Source organism: Lichenostomus cassidix, chromosome 4 (genome assembly GCF_008360975.1).
Source record: "Lichenostomus cassidix isolate B80296 chromosome 4, HeHo_3.0, whole genome shotgun sequence".
Classification (NCBI taxonomy): domain Eukaryota; kingdom Metazoa; phylum Chordata; class Aves; order Passeriformes; family Meliphagidae; genus Lichenostomus; species Lichenostomus cassidix.
The window spans coordinates 56,964,492-56,984,142 of NC_139484.1; the positions used below are offsets into that span (position 1 = coordinate 56,964,492).

The 19,651-nt window shown below is 48.4% G+C and overlaps 1 protein-coding gene across 1 annotated transcript in view; it reads right to left on the bottom strand.

Moving 5' to 3' along the window:
- LOC146438545 (GDNF family receptor alpha-4) overlaps positions 1-19,651 on the bottom strand; it is a 68,725-nt gene that overhangs the window by 47,708 nt on the left and 1,366 nt on the right. The window lies entirely within an intron of this gene.

Genomic DNA, 19,651 nt, shown 5'->3' on the forward strand with positions numbered 1-19,651 from the left:
TTGGATTTGAGGAGAGGTTGTTCCCATGGGGACAAATGGACAAAAGAACAACCTGGAGAGCAAGATCCCAGATTCACAGAGACCCAAGGAAACTGTCATGTTTGTGGAGACACGCGACCCAGACTCTGAAAGGGGGACTGTGACAGTCCTTCACTCTCTCCAGTGCCTCCAGCAGGGTTAGAAATCCTGCTGAATGCTGACTGCCACTGCCCCAGGCCCACTGCAGAGAGACCAGCACCATGAAATAGTATTTCTCTTCTGCTGGGGTGCAGGCATTTCGTTTTCCTTTCAAAGTTCATGAAGTTTCTAGTCTCAGGATGCTGAGAAAACCTGCATTAAATACTCCCTGATAGCCCCCCCCGGGTAAAACCTTGAAAACAGCAGCTTATCCACAGAATTTACTTGCTGTTAAGGGAATGTGAAGAGTTAATTTATTTTAATTGAGGGGGGGTGCTTTCACAGACACTGAGAAATGGGTGGAAGAGGGATCTCCCCCAAGAACCATTGAAGTCTGCACAGCCCATTTTTGCCCATTAACTACCAGCTTGGAATGTATTTTCAGTTTAGTTGATGAGCTTAAAATCCCTGATTTCAACTCATTTGCTCCTCTGCCCACCCCGACCCTCCCACAATGAAGGGCTGCTCCTGCAGCAGCCCTGAACATCTCTAGCCATGGTCAGAGCCCAGTTTGCACACACAGCACTTGGGCTCTGCAAACCAGAGCTCCATCTTTGCTTACAGAGCAGATAAAAACCTCCTTCAGCAGCCTGTGAGGAATTGTGCCTGGCAGCACTTGTCAAGCAAAGTATTTTGGGGTCATACAAAGAATACTGCAAACCATTACAAACCCAAAGAATGATTTGGGTTTAATTTATTTGCATACTAAGGTCTAAATAGCAAAGCAAACCCACAAAGCCTCAGATCCTGCATTGGGAGATAGAGGTGTTAAAACCAGGGATGGGTGTTTGTATCAGGGCAGTCAGGAATGCACAAGGTTTCCTCTGCCCCTGGGGCTTTGGTGTGAAGGAATTGTGTGTTTTAAAGGTGAATTTATGACTTGGTCAAATTTTCTGCTGACAATTCACATGCAGATCATCTGGGGGGTGAGGAGAAGCACTCAGCTGGCTAATTCTGGAAATTAACAATTATTTTGTTGTGAAAAGCCAAAGACCATGGGAGCACCCTCCCTGTAAAAATGTCTTCCTTATATCTAGTCTGGGTCTATATTTTCTTAATTTAAAACCATTCTCCCTTTTCCTATCACTACAGGCCCTGCTAAAAAGTCTGTCCCCATTTTTTTTTTACAATACCCCCTAAGTATGGACAGTTGTATATATTGAATGGCGCATTGGCTCACACTGAGAGAATTTAACCTCAGGAGATTGGTCTTTCTTCTTCCCTGACTTCTGCTTGCTTTTGCACACACAGTCAGTTTTACAGCTCCCAGCCTTGCTTTCCAAAGGCTGCCAGTCTCTTATCCCATTCCCATTTCCCTCTCCCCACCACTGCACTTGGAAAAGTTCAGCTGTAAACTCTCCAAAGATGCCTTTGCTCTCAGACACACTGAGACCTCATCTGTGTGACAGAATCTTTGATTCACAAAGGGTCATCAGCAGTGGCCAGGGGGTCACAGCCCCAAAACCAGGTGTGGCTCTGCAGAGGCTGATAACAAACCAGCCCAGCCAAAGTTACCTCAGCTATAAAATATCACTGCAGCATCAAATGCAAAGTTTGCTTTGAGCTTCCCACAGCTTTCATGGCTGTATCAGTGACAAAACAGCTGCCACGGTGTTTCAATTAGTGCCTCCAAATTCCTTCATTTCTTTTGCCAGTTCAGTCTGTAATTTTTGGAGTACCTATTCTCCATTAAAATAAAGAGTTTGAAAGACTTTGAAGCATGAAATACGTATTTTTTTTCATACAGCTGTAGGTCAAGGCTCAGTGTTGCTAAAATATACTTAAATCTGCCTCTCCCTGCACATCAGCCACCACAGTCTTCTCCATCCACATCTGGAGCAATGGTTTAGATCCCCCTTTGTGCCAATCCACGTGCTGTGCCTTCTGCTCAAACATTTAACACGTTTTTGTGACTGGTCTTGAAATGCTGCAGGACCAGGGTGGTTGGTCATGACTTTTCTTTCTGAAAATTGCCTGTGTTTAACTGTGTTTTCTTCTGTGCTCCAACATCTCTCAATTGAGGTCCCCATACTCAAAGACAATGTAGAAACCACCTCTCCGTGCTTCACTTATTTAGGAATTTTATTGAGTTGTCCCATGTTTTGAGGGCTTTGAAGGAGGTCTTCTTGATGAAGCTCAGAGGAGAAGGAACTTCTTGTAAGACACTGGAGGGAGCTGCAGTGGGGAAGGACTGTCAGCCTGGGCAGACCTTGGAAGGGATTGAGACAGACTGAGAAGAGGGAATGTCCTGAGACCCTGGGGCAGCCCAAATGGTGCAGCAGACGTGGGAGAGACTGTGGTGGTCTCTGACCACGATATACATGGCAGAGTGATGGACATCCCTGATTTGATATTTGGGGGAGAAGGTGGGTAAAATTCCCAGGAAATGGAATGACATGTACTGAGGTTCAAAGAACAGTTCAGTGCATTTATGAAAATAAACAGACAAATCAAGACCTTCATGTAATAAAAGGATTTTTCTGTTGTTAGTAAATTTATTTTGGTCTCAGTTTGATCAGCTTTAATAATGCCCCTGCAGCACTGTTCTTGTTTCCGTCCTGTTCAATCAAGAAGAAGCAAAATGAGAAAGATCAGAATTTCTCCTTCCTACACGAGGAGGGGATGAGGCATTACCCCAGTTTTCAGCACAAACCCACAAAATCCCAGGATGAGACCTAATTCTTGACCTGTATCACCACAACACAGCACTGAGTTACTCGGGGTGTGAGCTGCAGTGACTCTGGCACGTATTTTCCCTATTATTTAGGAACTGTAAGGGAGAAAAACAACTGTTATTATCTCTTGGATGTTTTTTTTAATCCTATTCTGAACCTGTTTGTCATCACGAGATGGAGTCAGAGGAATTCAGACTCTGCAATGAACACGGGATGGGGATGTTGGTACTTGACAAGAATTGTGAGGCTCTGAGTGATGTGCTGGGCACTTAATGAAGCCACCCAGAAAGGCTGACATATTTGCATTCCTGTTAAAAGAAAATAATAATAATAATAATAATTTGAGGCTGTTGAAAAGCTCTGCTCTAACAGCACTGGATAATGCTTCTGGTTCACCCACAGACAAAAGCAGCCTCTGCTCCTCCTGTGCCACCACTGCTTTTAGAGTGGCTCTCTAGGTCTGGGTTCCTTTCCTTCCTTCCTTCCTTCCTTCCTTCCTTCCTTCCTTCCTTCCTTCCTTCCTTCCTGCCTTCCTGCCTTCCTGCCTTCCTTCCTGCCTTCCTTCCTTCCTGCCTTCCTTCCTTCCTTCCTTCCTGCCTTCCTTCCTTCCTTCCTTTCTGCCTTCCTGCCTTCCTTCCTTCCTTCCTTCCTTCCTTCCTTCCTTCCTTCCTTCCTTCCTTCCTTCCTTCCCGCCCTGTGGCTAGCACAGGCTTTTCCCATGAGAATTTTCTTGTGTTTTGTAAATAAAGATAAAGTTTGGATGTTATTGGAACAGTGTCCCAGTACTTGGACGGTGCAGGCCTGGCCAGTCAGGCCTGGGGGAAGGCTTCTGACTGACCAATCTGGGTGACTTTTGAATACTCTATATATATGATGAAATCAAAACAATAAAGGTCATTCCTTCTTGCCACTGAGAACTGGTGCCTTCATTACTCTGCTAGCTGCTCAACAGCGACACCGCTCTCCCGCCCTCCCGCCCTCTCTTCCTTCTCCACTGGAGAGAAAAGCACCAGGGAGGAAAGCAACCGTGAGAAGTAACAAGGAGAAAAGCAAAGAGAACTCTGGACTGGGTAATTTCTGGCCAACAATTGTCTCTAATAAGGTTTGACTGTATTAATTAATTGAGATGTGCTTTGGAGAGAGGGACCTGCTGCTGATGGAAGCCAGCCAGGAAGAAAAAACCCCTCATTTTCTCTGCAAACCTTCTGACTAGAGCAGATCTCTGAGGTTTGGTGTGGCAGGCTTTGGGGAGATGGGTAGGTTTTCAGGGCCTGTGACAGCCACAGGTAGAATTTGGTTGTCATGAACTGCCAGGGAAGCTGGCCAGGGTGAAGGAGGGCAAAGCTTTGCAGTGGGACTGAGCTGGGTCATTCCCTCACAGAAGCTTTTGATTAATTTCCTATGTGAAGCCAAACCTCTGCACTTTTCTTTGTCTGTGTGGGAAGCAAGGCAAGAATAAGGATATGTGTCATTCCTCAGAGGTTCAGGTCATCAGAGGGGCTAGAACCACTGCAGTCCTCACACACCCCCTGTCTCTGCTGTCAGTCCCAATAAAAACTCCCACATAGCCATCTCTGGGAGGCAGACATCGATGGCCTGGATGGGCCAGGACTGCAGCAGGTGACCTCAAATCAGCTCTTCCAAAGCACTCTGTAGATCCCCCAGACCTGGGTGCTGAGTGACAACGTGGATTCAGCTCCCTAGGGAAGGGAATGCTTCAGCCTCTGCTCAAGCCTGCAGCTTGTCCTTGGAGAAACAGAGCTCTGCTGTGCAAGGCTGAGTTCATCTCCCAGGGAACACACAGTGTGGGTAGGAATAGCCACCACGTGCCAGGGGATACAGGGAGTTCACACTCTGCGTGGAGTTTTCCTAGGTCTTGGGAAATGGTGGAAAAGGTGGTCTGTGCACCTTTCCAGTCCAAATGGCGAAACAGACCTTTCCAACTCTGTTTTTCTGTGATGCAGAGATTTTGCTGCTTGCTTTGACTCCTGTGGAGGTAGCAGCTTTGTGCCCTCAGCCCATCCATGGGTTTGGATTCCTGGATGTCCCCAAGGACCCTCCAAGTGATGGATGACAAGAAACATCCTGCAGCCCTGTGACTTGACAGCAGGAGCACGAGCTGAGTGCAAACACAGCAATATCAACTTACCTAAATGAAAAAAGCCCCACTGGGATAGAGACATGCCTGTGTTAGACTCAGTGTCCCCCAAGTTTTTTTCATGTCATTTTTTCTTTTGGAAGTTTTAACCTGGGAGCAGAAGGAATAATTTCTGTAGCTGTTCACTGTTCCTAATTTTTTTCTTAAAAATATAACTCCTGTGATTTGGCTGTTAGGGACTGGACTTCAATTACATAGAGTAAAAATGCTGCTGACAACCCTTGTAACTCCTACTACAGTTTCTAGAGCCAGGACTTGAGAAAATGCTGGCCAGAGGTGGGTACTGCCTGGCACAGGGTTCAGATGCAGGAAAAGGAGATGTTGAGCCAGTTCTGGGATTCCCTCATGTTCCCTTTGGACATCATTTCAACACAGTTGGAAAGAAATTGTGCAGCTTTCCACACATTCCTTTTCTGCTGTAAGAGGGAAATCATTGAGACTGAAACTACTTCCACTAATTGTCTGTGTTTTGAATCTGAAGTGGTGCCAAGTTCCCACGTGGGAATTGTTCACACAGCTGTTGTTGCCAGGCTCCCCAGGAGGATGTTTGCACCCCACGTGGTCATTGGGCACTTGGGAGGTGCAGTCTGGTCACACAGCCATCCTCATGTCACTCAAAATGATGTTCCCCATGCTGCTGTGTTTCTGCCCTTTGAGCATCTTTAGGTCTGTAAAGGCTATGATATAATTTTAAATCTCAAAATAAAAACAAAACCCAAGGCAGATATTTTCCTCCAGAAGACAAAGGATTCTAGGTCTCTACAGAGGACTGAAAGACATGTATCTGCAGAGGAAGAAGTGGGATGAAATGTTTGCAATGACCTCTGTTTAACCCAAAAGACCAACAGCTCCCGAGCCCTTCACTGGCTCCAACCACAGCCATTCCTGTGGTGCTTTCTGGAGCTGATGGCTGCAGCCTACATGGATGTTTCAAGCAGGGAAGGTCCCAGGCTTTAGGCAGACCAAGCAGCAGAGAAATCATGGTGAAGAGCTCAACTCAGCAAACTCACCCAAAATCCAGATGTACAGTCAGCATCTGGTTCAGACCCACAGATTCACCTCCTTCTGTGGTACCCAACTCTCCCAGAAACCCATGGGAAGCTCAATGCCCTGACAGGGTAAAAATACCTCAATATTTTGAAAGGTATTGTACAAGCTTTGATGGGTAATTTAATCCCAGAGTCTGTCAACAAAATCACAGAATCTTTGAATGTCACAGAATGGTTTGGGTTGGGGTGAAGTGCCTTAGAGCCTCCAGGGACACCTTCCACCACCCCAGGCTGCTCCAAGCCTCACTGTGTGTCCTCACTGTGTCCCCATGGGGAATCTGCTTTGTACTAAGGATGCTTTGGCATTAATGTGTAAATTAAAGTATGACTGCAATAGTAGTCAAAAGGGAGCCCAAAAGAGAACAGAGAAGATTGATTATGTGCATATTTTAAGTGCTTTGTGACTGTGAATGTTTATTTGAAAAATAAGAGTGAACGAGAAGCACTGACACTACAAATAAAAATAATAAAGGGAAATACATCTCTTTTATTATTAAATTATAGATTAAAATAGGGAACAGGGGGGAATATAGAAACATATATCTCTTTGTGGAGGCTTTCTATAACAATCATCATAAAATAACGTAGCAGTACCTGACAGCTTAAATAAAGACAGGAGCTGAGGCTCCTATCTACACATTTATCTCCTCTGATCCAGACAGGGTAAGGAGGCATAAAAGGCTTGGATAATAACATCTTCCCTGCACACGAGCTCCTAAACGATAGGCAGATTTTATACTCGGTTACTCCACATAATGTCAACATTGTTAGAAAACAAAAGCACCATGAAGGAACATCTTTTTCCCCCCTTCTCTTTCACCCTTTTTTCCTCCTGATCTATTACTTTGCAATTTCTCTCTAAGACACAAAGGGCAGATGAAAAGCTCTGCTGCTCTGGATCAGCCCCTGGACTTGTGGGGCAGCAGGACAAGGAAGGAAGGGAAGGGGCAGTGAGGTTCAGCGGGCTGCACACAAATCAAACGCAGAGAAGCAGAGAAAGCACCAGGCAATCCACTCAATTCCTGCCCCTTCCCTGTGCAAATGTCACAAGAGCCACCGGAGCTGACAGCTCTCGACCACTCCTGCCCTGCCATTACCCTCTGCCACCCCATGTGGCTGGGGGATGGACAGAGCTGTGTCCCTGTGTCCCCCTGGAGCCCAGCAGCACAGGAGAGGCACAGCTCACACTGCCTGGCTGTGGAGCTGACAAAAAGCTTTGGCACAACCTGGTGCTCCCTGCTGCCAGGCTTTGCCCAGTGAGATGAACTCAAACCCTGGAGGTTCCACCTGAAGAGCAGCCTGTTCTTCCCCCAACTCCCTTCATCCCCAACTGTCACCTGCTGTCCCTGAGCAATTCTCCCACATTCTTAGCAAGTTCAAGGTGACACCACAGCAAGAAAATACAACCTAAGGGAGTTCCTGCAACAAGCCACCCACACTCCTAATAAAAAATAAAAGAAATAGAATCATGGAATGACAGAATGGTTTGGATTGGAAGGGACCCAAAAGCTCATCCAGTTCCACCCCTGCCATGGCAGGGACACCTCCCACTGTCCCAGGCTGCTCCAAGCCCTGTCCAGCCTGGCCTTGGACACTGCAGGGATCCAGGGGCACCACAGCTGCTCTGGCAATTCCAGCCCAGCCCCTCCCCACCCTCCCAGCCAGCAATCCCTCATTCCCAACATCCCAGCCCAAGCTCCCCTTTCCCACTGGGAAGCCATTCCCTGTCTCCTGTCCCTCCATGCCTTGTCCCCAGTCCCTCTGCAGCTCTCCTGGAGCCCATTTAGGCCCTGCCAGAGGCTCTGAGCTCTCCCTGGCTCCTTCCCTTCTCCAGGCAACATTCCCAGCTCTCCCAGCCTGCCTCCAGAGCAGCTCCAGGGCTCCTCTGCACTCTCTCCAGCAGCTCCATGAACATATATTTGCATATCCATCCCTCTGGAAAATGCAGCTCTCAGCAGATGCAGATAGCACTGAACCAAGTGCTTGGCGCCTCGAGAGGTGGTACATGGCACCAGTGTCCCCAGCTGGGCTGCTCTGGGTGGTTAACAGGCCTTTACCTCCCCTTTGACACTTCCCCCCGGAGCAGTCCTGAACCATGGCAAGTTCTCACTTTGCCTTTTTTCCCTGGACTTGCAGGCAGCACGGGTTGTCTCAATGATCCCAGGAAGGATTCTCCAGCCCTGTGCTTACCTGGGACAAAGTAAGCAGCACTATGAAAGGAGGTGGATTTCTACATCTCCTTCCACAAACACCTCTTCTGCTCTGAGGTAAGCCTTCCCCCAGTGGGCAGCACTAGGAGCTCACTGCCTTTCCCAAAGCCTATGGGATCTGAACATCTTCTGAAACTTATCAAACAAGGTCAGGCTGGACAGGGCTTGGAGGTCAGGTTGGACAGGGCTTGGAGCAACCTGCGATAGTGGAGGTGTCCCTGCCCATGGCAGGGGGTGAAAGGAGATGAGCTTTCAGATCCCTTCCAACCCAAACCATTCTATTAATCTATGACTGTCTAATCTGCCCAGGAGGCTCAAAAATCAGTGGGGGTGGACAGACTGACAGACACACACAGGATTCATTTTCCCAGGAAAACACAGTTGGAAGAACAACATCATTAACTTGTTTACCTTTAGTTGATTCAACTTTTTAATTCTGATCAGCCTGAAGGGATTTCTCCAGGGACACCTGTATTTGGCCAAGTTGATTTGTTATGAGAAGACAGAGTTCTTGGCACTTGCTTGAGGAGACAGGGGAAAATCTTGGCAGCAGCAGCCCATATTTTTTTGGAAAACATTTACTTTGGAGTCCCAGCATAAGGAAGGTGACAATAGGAGTGATTGTCCAAGCTTGACTTAGAGCCAACCCCTCAGGGAGGTCGCCTCAAAACTCCTGCCTTGCTCACCTGCATTTCCAGGGAGAACAGGGCCAGAGGGCAGGAATTCTCATGTCCTGGGGCAGGGAGGGGCTGGGAGGTGGACAGGGTGACTGTGGGTCTAAGGCACCATGACTGTTCTAGTGGAGAGGAGGAGCCAGATGGTCACCAAGTGACAACAGCAGCACCAGGGCTTGCCAGGCCTCATCATTCAGTGCCAAACCATTCCCAGCTCCACCATCAAATGGCCACTGAGACCTTGGGTTGAGCAGCTCCATCTCCCATGGTACCTTCAGCAAGAATGTGGGATCTACTGGGGAAAAGGGGGAGTGAAAGGATTTTGGCCAAGCCTTGACCCCAGGTGTTCCAGGCAGCAGGGTGACCCTGTGCCTGGTGACACTGTCACTGTCTCAAAGGCTACACTGCCCCTTGTTTAGCTCCTGGGTGCTCCCAGGACCTGCACATCCTACACAACCATGCACCATTTATTCCTCATGCCTATGACTCACAACTCCTGAAAAAATTTCATCAAGCCTCAAGCTTGGTGAGACCCTGCAATTTCATTTTCCATTATAAATGAGACAGAAAAATAGCCTAAACATTTCAGTCCTAATACTCAGAACTTTTTTCCTTCACTTCTTCACGCTGTTGCTCCCTCTCCTCCCCTCTGTGTCTTACAGGAGTGTGACTAATCCTCTTCTTTCCCTGAACTGTTACCTTGAAGGTATTTATAGAGTGTGATCATGTTCTCTCCCATGTCTTTCTTCCCTCCTCAACTCTGGAGAAACCAACAGCCTCAGGCACCTCTAAGGTGTTGTCTCTTTCCCGAGGTCATGCTCACTGCAGTGCAAGCCCAGAAAGGCTTTGCCTGCTGCAGAGGACACTCCAGGGCTGACCCAGGCTCTGCAGGAAGCTCCTGGTGGCTTTGTGCTGTGCATCCTCTGGCCTCTGGCTGGTCCATGTGCTGTGGGTTTGCACACATCTCCGTGCACTGGAACAGCCAGATTCATCTGTTCCCAATAAATCAGCCAGTGCCATCGTTTGTTTTGTATTATCTCCTGTCATTGGGAGTGTTCTGCCTTCTGAGCTGGAAGCAGCAGAAAGGAAGATGAATGCAGGGGGTTGGAGGAGATTAAACTGAAACATGTTTGTCCTGCAGCATCTGGAAGTGTCTGAGGAATGGACGGTGCCTGGGAGGGAAAGGGTGCTCTCAGTCCCCTGCCTTAATTAATTCCCTAATTAAAGAAACTCAAGGTGCTGATCCAAATGACCCAGAACTGCCTCACCCAGGCTGTTCAGCTCTCTCCTCCTGCAAAACAGAGCAACCACTTGCACACTGACTGGGAATGATCCTTGGCTTGTGAGCAATGCCAAGGACAGACCCAGCTGGCCATAGCCAAACCCTCTGCAGGGATGTTCAGAGGTGAGACAAGCAAATTCCCAAATGCTCCTGGGCTCTCACTGCCCTCTGTGAGCACCAGAAGAGTCACCAACTCGACACAACTCCAATAACCATTGGGATCAGAGCCACCAGGTCTGTGAAACAGAAATTTCTCATTGGATTTCTTTCTTTCTCTTTTAACCATGGAAAAATATGTTCCCTGGGAAAATTTGGGCTCTGTAAGTAGAAAAACAAACCACTAAATAATGTTTTAATCTAATTTTCTTTATCTTTCATTTTTTAGTTGCTTAGATCAAAATGATAGCTCCTTGACTTCTCCCTCCAGCATCAGCTGCTTCCTTGGAGGACAAGAAAACTTGGTGGCTTAGGTTGGGTTCATCTCACTGATCAAGGAAAGAGCTAAAATTATCACTGTGAGAGGCTTTGTAGTCCTTGGAGATAACATCAATCAGCAGAGAGAGCCAAAGTCCTCCCAGGCATGCCAACCTCTCTCCACCATTGAAAGAAAGTTCAGAAGACCATGTGAAAACCAGGTAGGATGAAACCCATTTCCTGCAGCCTGCTGGGACCATTCCTGTCCAGTGGGGACAAGTGAGAATCAAGTTCCCTTTCTCTTCCTGTCCAAGGTCCCTCCAGGAAGACCATTTTCTTTTTTCTTACTAAAAGCAGATAAAACAAAAGAGAAACATCTGTGGCTTCATTTTAGTCCTCATTTTACTTCCCCTGGAATTATACTTAATAAGCATTTCATTTTCCACTTGCTCTCTTTTATTTCAAATTTTACTATTCCTGATCTGTCACTGTTGTTCAAAAGTCAAATTGTACCAAAAGCCCAATATTTTTCTGGGAAATGAGCTTCTGTTTTCTGACTTGCTCTTCTGTCAGAGGCTTTTATCGTTTGAACTCCACGGCTGCTCCCATCTCTGTGGCACATCGCTGACTTCAGCCCCTTCAGCAGCTCACATCCCAAATCCTGGTGCAGCACAGGATCATTGATCCCTGTCTGGGATGTGGGAAGATTTTCAGAGCACATTACTCACTTGAATTTGGCTCCTGCCTGAGCACAAAATAAGAGCTCAGTGGGTTGTGTGCACAGCAGGTGCTGCTAAAAGTCACATTGTTCCTCATAGGCTGCTGAGAAATTTTGATCCCAGCTTGTAGTTCACTGCTTCCCACAAACACAAACATCCTGGGTCAAACACAGCACTGTCTCCTGGTTCTGCCTCACAAGAATTTCCCTGCTTTAAAAATATCCTTATTCCACACCTGGATGCAGTGAATTTGCATCATTATCCAACACCTGAGAGACCCAGAAACAGATTCTGCAATCCCTCCTCCCATGGGACAGCATTCAACCTGCAGATTAAACACTTCTGGGGCAGTTCACTGGGTTCCTTTTTGCTGTTTGGGCTTTTTTTGTTCATGTTTGTTAAGTTTGTTTTTCGCTCCAGCCCTTCCATTATAATCAAAACTTCCTGGTAACGCGATAGCATCTAATGAACTCAATTAGAGCTCTGGACCCCCTGGAGTCAGGTACTTAATTACCAACAGGCTTTCCAGCACACAGCAAGGATTGCCCTGGCGGGTCTGTCGGGAGGAAGAATGAAGCAATAGCAGGAGAGGGAGATAAATTTCCTTGCATTAGTCCCAGGAGGGTGGTAAGTCTGGCACTGCTTTTCCCACGGTGTGTGTCCACTCTCCAGGGTGACTGATGGCTCCCCAAGCTGCACTTCACCTGCACAGAATCACATCACCTTCTGCAGAAGGAAAATCCCTTAGGGCTTCCCCGGATCCAGAGTGGCTCTCAGACCTTTACAGTGCTACACTTTTCTCCTCCCAGCTCCTGAATTCCTTGTTGTCATGGGAAGCTTCATCTGCATCTTCTGTCCAACACCTCAGGAGCCTCTTTTCTTCCACTTCCCACCTCCAGACCAGAATCTGCTCAGAACCTTCTCCACTCTTCCCTTCCCAAAACCTCTGGCCCTGATGGGGAAGTCTTGTAGTACAAGTTAAGCAAAGTTCCCAAAACAGCAGGAGAGCCTCTGAGGCTCTTCCCCAGAGGAGGTTTCTCATCTGCATCTCAGGACATTTCCTGTTAACATTCCAAGTGATCACAAAAAGGAGACAAGATTCCTAATTGGATCGGGAAAATCAGCATATTCTCAGGGAATGGGGCACCCAACCACCTTTGAGGAGTTCTGTGGGGCAGCACTTCTGGTTTAAAGTTTGCTTATTCTCCAAAGCCTGACAATTCCCCAGTGATCCCATCAGCCTCCTGAGGGGAAACTGGCTCTTCTCCCTTCCTTTAATTAATTTGAAATCAAAGCTTTTATTAATAGAATCATAGAATCTTTTAGATCAGAAAAGACCTCTGAGATCACAGAGTCCAACCATTTCAGTTCGCCCTGCAGCAATTCCCTACCAGGCACCAGACAGAAGGTGCAAACCCCCAGTCTTGCCCAAATTTGGGGTGCTGGAGGGTGAGGTGTCAGAGCCACAGCACTGTCTATTCTGAAGAAATTACATTTCTAACACACAGCTCAAGCTCTTCCTCATTCCAGCTCCTTGTGGAGACACCTCCTTCAGTTACTTGAAGGTGTCCACAGGATCTGAGCACCACGACCCCCTGAGCACTCTTCCCACACTGGAAGCAAAGCTCTGTGGGGATAACTCTGCCTGTGCTCTGTCCCTGGGATGATGTGGCTGTGACAGGCAGCCCAAGGTGAGCAGTTTGTCTCTCAAGCAGCCTTGCTGGGTTATGTTCTCTTACCAAGAGGAAGAAACAAAACAAATGTCTTGGAACAGGGGAAAAAAACGTACCGTGAAATTGCTGTAACTCGTGTCAAATCAACTAACCTTGCAACGAGGAGTGAATTCCTCACCGAGCAGAGGATACACTCTGGCAGACTCAGCCCTGTCTGGGGCTTACACAAACAGGTCAAATGCCTTTGATTCATTCCAAGCCCAGTCTGACAATTCAGCATGCAGGTTTCCTCTCCTCTCCTCTCCTCTCCTCTCCTCTCCTCTCCTCTCCTCTCCTCTCCTCTCCTCTCATTAGCAGATGGCAAACACAACATCCTCACCCGCTGCCTTTACTACAGAAGATCTGGATGTTGTGTTTCTGTCTCCTCATGCCTTGTGACAGTTTTCAAGGTGCTGTACACACCAAACATCAAAGGGCAACACTGGCAGCAGCAAAGGGAAAATTCACAGTGCTGCAGGAGCCAACCGCTGCCTCTCTCTGCAGGCTGCAGTAACTGAGGGGATATCTGAGATCACTGGTGAGCTGTCACAGGCAGCTTATCGCTCTTCACATGCAGCCAAGTTGAAGTATCAGGAGAAATAAGTAGTCAGATATGAAAACTTGTTTATCCAAAGTCAGACACAGGTGACTGAGGAGCTGTGAGTTTCCTCCTGGATTTTCTTACTGGAGCAACTTTGATGAAGGGAGGGCAGGTTGGCTGCAAGACAAACCATTGCATCAGCAGCCAACGCTTTGGGAGGTGGAATGCAAATCCCAGACACCAGCAATGGGGGCTGCAGAGCACAGTCACAAAATCATGGAATGGTTGGGTTTGGAAGAGACCTTAAAGCTCATCCTGTTCCACCCCCTGCCATGGGCAAGGACACCTTCCACTAGAGTAAGCAAAGGGATAGAAAGACATTAAAGTCATAATGGTGGTGCAAGTGATGCCTCTGGGGGATCCAATTTGAGCAGCAGGAGGAGAAAACATAAAACAAAGTGTTCAATAAAGGCTGCAACAGTAAAAGGAGGTGGAGGTGACACTTATGGGGGGTCCAGTTTGGGCAGGAGGAGGAAAAAAAAGAGCAAAGCGTTCAATAAAGTCTGCAACAGTAAAAGAAGACAAATTGAGAAATTCAAACCCCTTTATGATTGATTTGGCTGTTTATGTAAAATCCTCACGGACAGGACCACATGAACTCTGTACAAGTGGTGGCCCAGACACTGTGTTTGCTCAAAACAAAATTCACAGCCACGTTCCAAGTGAAGGCTCCCCTCCCATGAGGCTCTAGCTGCCCTGTATTTCCTTTGCTCTGATTAATCGAGGAGGATGGGATTTCCCAGGAGGCACCAGCCAGCCTCATTTGATGCAAAGCTTGAAGCAAAGCCTGATTATTTTGCAGAGATTGAGTTCCATTCACCACCTCTCAAGGCACCCTGGATCCCTCTCAGGACCTGTCCTGAGCATTTGCTGGGTCCTGCTCAGCTCTGAGGCTCCAGAGACCTCAAATCACGCAGGGACTCCCAGAGTTGCTCCTGTTGCTGATTGTCTGGAGAGCTGAACACTTCACTTCCACTCCTCACTGGGTTTGCAGCCACCATGGCTCAAGTCCCTGGAGGCAGAGCAGAGCTGAACACACGTGAGCAGAGTGTGCTGCAGGCAGCTGGAGCACAAACCACTGTCAGCTACAGCCCTGCAGCTCAGACAGGAACACTGAAGGTGAGTTTGAACTCAAATTACACACTTGGCCTTTTTTTTATTGTACAAGTAACAGGAAGTGAGGAGGAAAACCCCACCAGTTTCTCCAGTCTTAACTCACAGCCCTTTAGCATCTGGACCTGTTTAAACTCCCATCCCAAAGTGGACTGCCATCCCCTTGGGGGGAACGAATAGATGGCTGAGCTTGGAGATGTTTGAAAGATTAGCAATCTGATCCTCCTTTTGGAAGAAGCACCAGAAAATCTGTCCCGTTCCTTTCTCCTCCAAAAGCAGCTGCCTGCACTTGTGTGTCAAAGCGACCCTCCGAGCCATATGTCAGCAGCAGTGTGGGGAGAGCTGTAACAGCTCTGCCAGAGCACTCAGGGGGGACAGGGCTCACAGACAGCATTTGCCAGTTGGATTCTATAAATCAAAACCACAGCACAACGGTTTTTACTGCATCTTTCATGCAAACGGCTTTCCAGATAGATTTGGATAGAAAGAGAAAAATAGAAGTAAAGAATAATTCAAATTGGAAAAGCCCTCTAAATTGGAAAAGACCAGCAAGTCCAACCATTCCCCAGCACTGCCCCATGTCCCCAAGTGCCACATCCACAGGGCTCTGAAATCCCTCCAGCCATGGGGACTCCACCAGGGCTGGACAGTCCTTTCCAGCAGGAATTTCCCCAAAATCCACCCTGAGCCTCCCCTGGCCCAGCCTGAGGCTGTTCCCTCTCCTCCTGTCCCTGCTCCCTGGAGCACAGCCTGACCCCCCGGCTGTCCCCTCCTGGCAGCAGTTGTGCAGAGCCACAAGGTCCCCCTGAGCCTCCTGTGCTCAGAGCCAACACCTGTGGAGGAAGGAGATGAATTCACACAAAGAGAGGTGAAGAGAGATGAGACTTGAGAGTGACAGGATATGACCAGGGCAGTTTTGAGCTGGAGAATATTTATCTAATACAACAGGATGCAGAGAAACACTTTTTCCCCAGGAGGACACCAAGGCAGTGGACAGTGAGGTTTATTCAGTCTCTGTGGGGTTCATCCATCCCTTCCAGCCACCTGCTGCAGGCAGCTAAATCCCACTCCACCCAAGAGCTGCCGGCAGGTGAGGCAGGGCAGGCAGGAGATGAAAGGCTCTGAGGGCACAGCAGGATGTGTGGTGTGCAGGGATGCCATTGCTAAGGGCAGGGAAAGATGTGTCTCTGCTGAGGGACTAAAGGGCCCCAAGGCAGACCTACAGCTGGGGTAGAACTTCTTACCAGACAATCACAGAACAGTTGGGGTTGGAAGAGACCTTTCAAAGGTCATTTAATAAAAAATCCCAGTCATAGACTGGTTTGAGTTGAAAGGAACTTTTCAAGAGCAGAGACATCTCCCACTAGACAAGGTTGCTCAGAGCCCCATCCAGCCTTATCTTGAATGTTTCCAGGGATGGAGCATCCACCACCTCTCTGGTGAGATGCAGGGACATGCTTGGAAATATCCACGAGGATAACAACCTCCCTTAACACCTCCCATGCTCACTACTGCTCAGCAAAGCCAGCTGTGGCATCACTTGGTATCAGACCCAGATCCTGCATGACCCACAGATGATTTAGATATGATGTGATCTTCCTGCAGACTCATTTTCCTTCCTTGTGGCACTCCCAGGGTCTCCATGCCCAAGATAAATGGGGGCTTCACCTCTGGAAACCCTTCCTGCTCTGTGTAAGCCACCCCTGGATCCTTGTCCTGCATCCCACAAGCCCCTCCTGGACACATCCCCCAGTCACAAAAACTTTTTCTCCTTTTCCATCTCCAGGACAAAAAGTCCATCCATGGTTCCACTTCCCATCCACCTCTTCAGTCTCATCCTCCCAGCCATGATGTCCCACTCTGCTTTCCCCAGGAATCCAACACTGAATCCCCAACTCAGCCCTGTCTGAACCTTTACAGCTGCGATGGACAGAAGGATGAAGGAAGTCACACCAGGTGGTGGAAATGTCTCACCAGCCCTTCTCCCTCACCACCATCACAGCTCCCACCATCATGAGGTTCACTGCCAGCAGGTGTTACCAGAGGGCATTTTGACAGATCTTTTAAAACAAGGGAGCTGTACTGCACTGAAGATTGACAGGAACAAGCTTTCCATGGTTTTGTTCCTTTTTTATTTTTTCAATGAAACGCGCTCTTCCCAAAAAAATTATTTTAGCAGAACTACCTTTCAATTTGTCCTCTCTCACTTTTGGGTTGAGAAGAAAGAGGTCATTTATATTTTTTTTTAAGGAAGCAAAAGGAATAAGAAGTCCACTAGAGGGAAAAAGAAATCATGGATATCTTGGTAGCAAGGTATTTTTATCAAAAGGTGGCAAACTTTAGGGACATTAGAAGTCATGTTTTAAAATGACCAAGTGGAAAGTCTTAAAAATGAACAAGTCTTAGGTGAAAATGATGAAGGGAATTTCAGGCACAATAGAAATCATCTGTGAAAATTGCCAGAAGAGCAGGAAAGACATTTCTTTCTCCAAAAGCAAAATAAAATGCTATTCACAGTAATTCATACTAATTATTAGCCTTAAGTAGTACTAATTTTTACCCAGCAATAATTACTATTTAAGGCTCCAGAGCTCTGGACAAAAATATTTTCTGGGTGTGGTAAGATCCTTGCAGAGGAATTTGCACAGCATTTGAGGGCAGCCTGTTGAGGGAGAAGTTTTATTTCTCCTCTGCACCAACATGGAGAGACATAAATATCACATTCCTATTGATGCAAATAACGGATTGCTCCTGTCAGAACTGACAAAGCCACTAATTTAAGGAGCGTTTCCCTCTCTCATCCACACAGATGCATTTTTCAAGAGATTTTTTTTTTGCCTTTCCTCTGGGATCTGAGTTCCCAAACCAGGTGAAAATCCGCCAGACGATCTCGTGTTTGATTGCATCTGTGAAGAGCCTGTGGGAAACATATGCCAGGAATTATGCAAACGACTGAGCGCAGGAAAACTTGCAGCAGTCGTTGGCAGAAACAGCCCAGATGCCATCTGGGGATGCTGCCCTCCTCTGCAGGTCCAGAGCTCACTCTTGGTCCCAGGGGGATTTCAAAGCAAACTACTGCTTTCAACTCTGCCCAGCATTTCATTCTCATCCTTTAATTGGTATTTTGTTAGTGCAGCGACTGCTGCGCCCTCTGAGATCTGGGCAGCTCTTTGGGAGCTGCTTACAGGTGTAACCCAGTGTCCTTGTGAAATTAATTACACTCTTTAACTATATCACTGCTTTCTAGAGCCCTGATTTTCCATAAAGTCTTCCTGAGTGCATCACCACTGTCCTGTGAGTGGGATTTCTAGCCAATACCACAAATTAAGTAAATATCAGGGGACACTATGGCAGCAGTGAAGTTCCCCAAAGCCACATCCCTGTCCTGAGGAGGAACTGTGTGCTCCCATTCTGTCCTCGCACTGCCATCAATGTGCCTGCTGAGGAGACAGGTCAGGGAGCTGATCTGGCTGAAAAGCAGTCGAGGAAAATAAAAATATTGTTCCATTCTGCAAGTTGCCTGCTCTGGGCCACCCTGTGTGCTTGTGCCAGCAGGAAGCTGGGAATGGAGCAGCAGCAGGAGCTCTCCATCCAGGCTAGATGGTGGTGACACTGCCTAGTCCCACTCTGCAGAGCCCTGATCTCTCCAAGAGCTGCCTCCTCCAGTCAGGATCATCCCAAAAATGCCAGAGGGGACATGCCTAAAGCACTGCAGCCCACACGGTGCACAGTCAGTGTCGAAGAAGCTGGGAATTGCCAGGCTCGTGGCTTCCATCTCCAGCCTTGCAACCTCGATCCCAGTAGGGGATCCCCAGGCACATCTAAATGTCCATCCATAACATAAACATCCCAGAAATACCTAGAGAGAAGGCTCAGGGTATCCGGTGGCACCTGCTGGGGTGGCAGTGTGCCTGCAGGGCTTAAATGCCAGTTCAGGGCTGAAAAGGTCCTTCTGGAGAGCCCAGGATCAGAAGGCAAAGGGGTGAACAGTAGCTGATCGCTTTGCTCTGGCTTGGGCTGGAGGTGACAAGAGTGTCCTTAACACCTGACCCTATTCCCAACAGCATCGCTGACAACGGAGGATTGGCCATTTGCACTTTTCTCCAAGTCCACTTTCCCTAGAGAAACCAATCAGGCCACCAGCCAGTCAATCAGGCAGACAATCAATGAGCCCATCAACCCGAACCGCTGGGAAAATGAATCCTGCAGAGAGCTGGCCTGCAACCCCGAGAGCCCGTGAGCCTTCCAGGAGCACCCCAGCTCTGAGGGGGGCAGAGAGCACCCCAGCCAAGGGCACAGTTCAGCCGCTCCGAGGCAGCAGCCATCCCAGCCGGGGCATGTCCAGGTCCTGGAGCACGCCAACCCCTGGAGCAAAGCATTCCCTGGCTGAAAATGTCCCTCTGGGGGGGTCGAATCTGCCCTCCCCCCCACCTTTGGGACCTGGAAGAGTTGCTGCTGCTGACATCTAGTGACAGGAGAGGCGGCAAGGGGAGTCACCTGGCAAAACCTTCCCCACCGCGGTTTGAACCTGCTCGGGTGTTCCCGGGAGCTGCGATCCCAGCGGGATGCTGGCCGTGCGGGGAGGAGTGTCGGCTGATCCACATGTCCCAGCCACTTCCAGTCAGCCCAAGAGCTTCTCCTCCTCCTGTGGCCACCCGAAGAGAACAGACGCGTCCTATTCCCTATTTAACCACAGGCTCGGCGTTGAGTTTGCTGCCTCAGCGGAGCACAGGGAGGTGACAAAATACCACGGGGGGGGAGCCGGGGTGGCACCAGACAGCTGCCAACAGCTGCCGGGGGCTGCAGCCCCTTCACCCACGGCTCCTTCTTCCCAGGGACGCGGGGAGCCCCGGGAATTAGGCGCGGG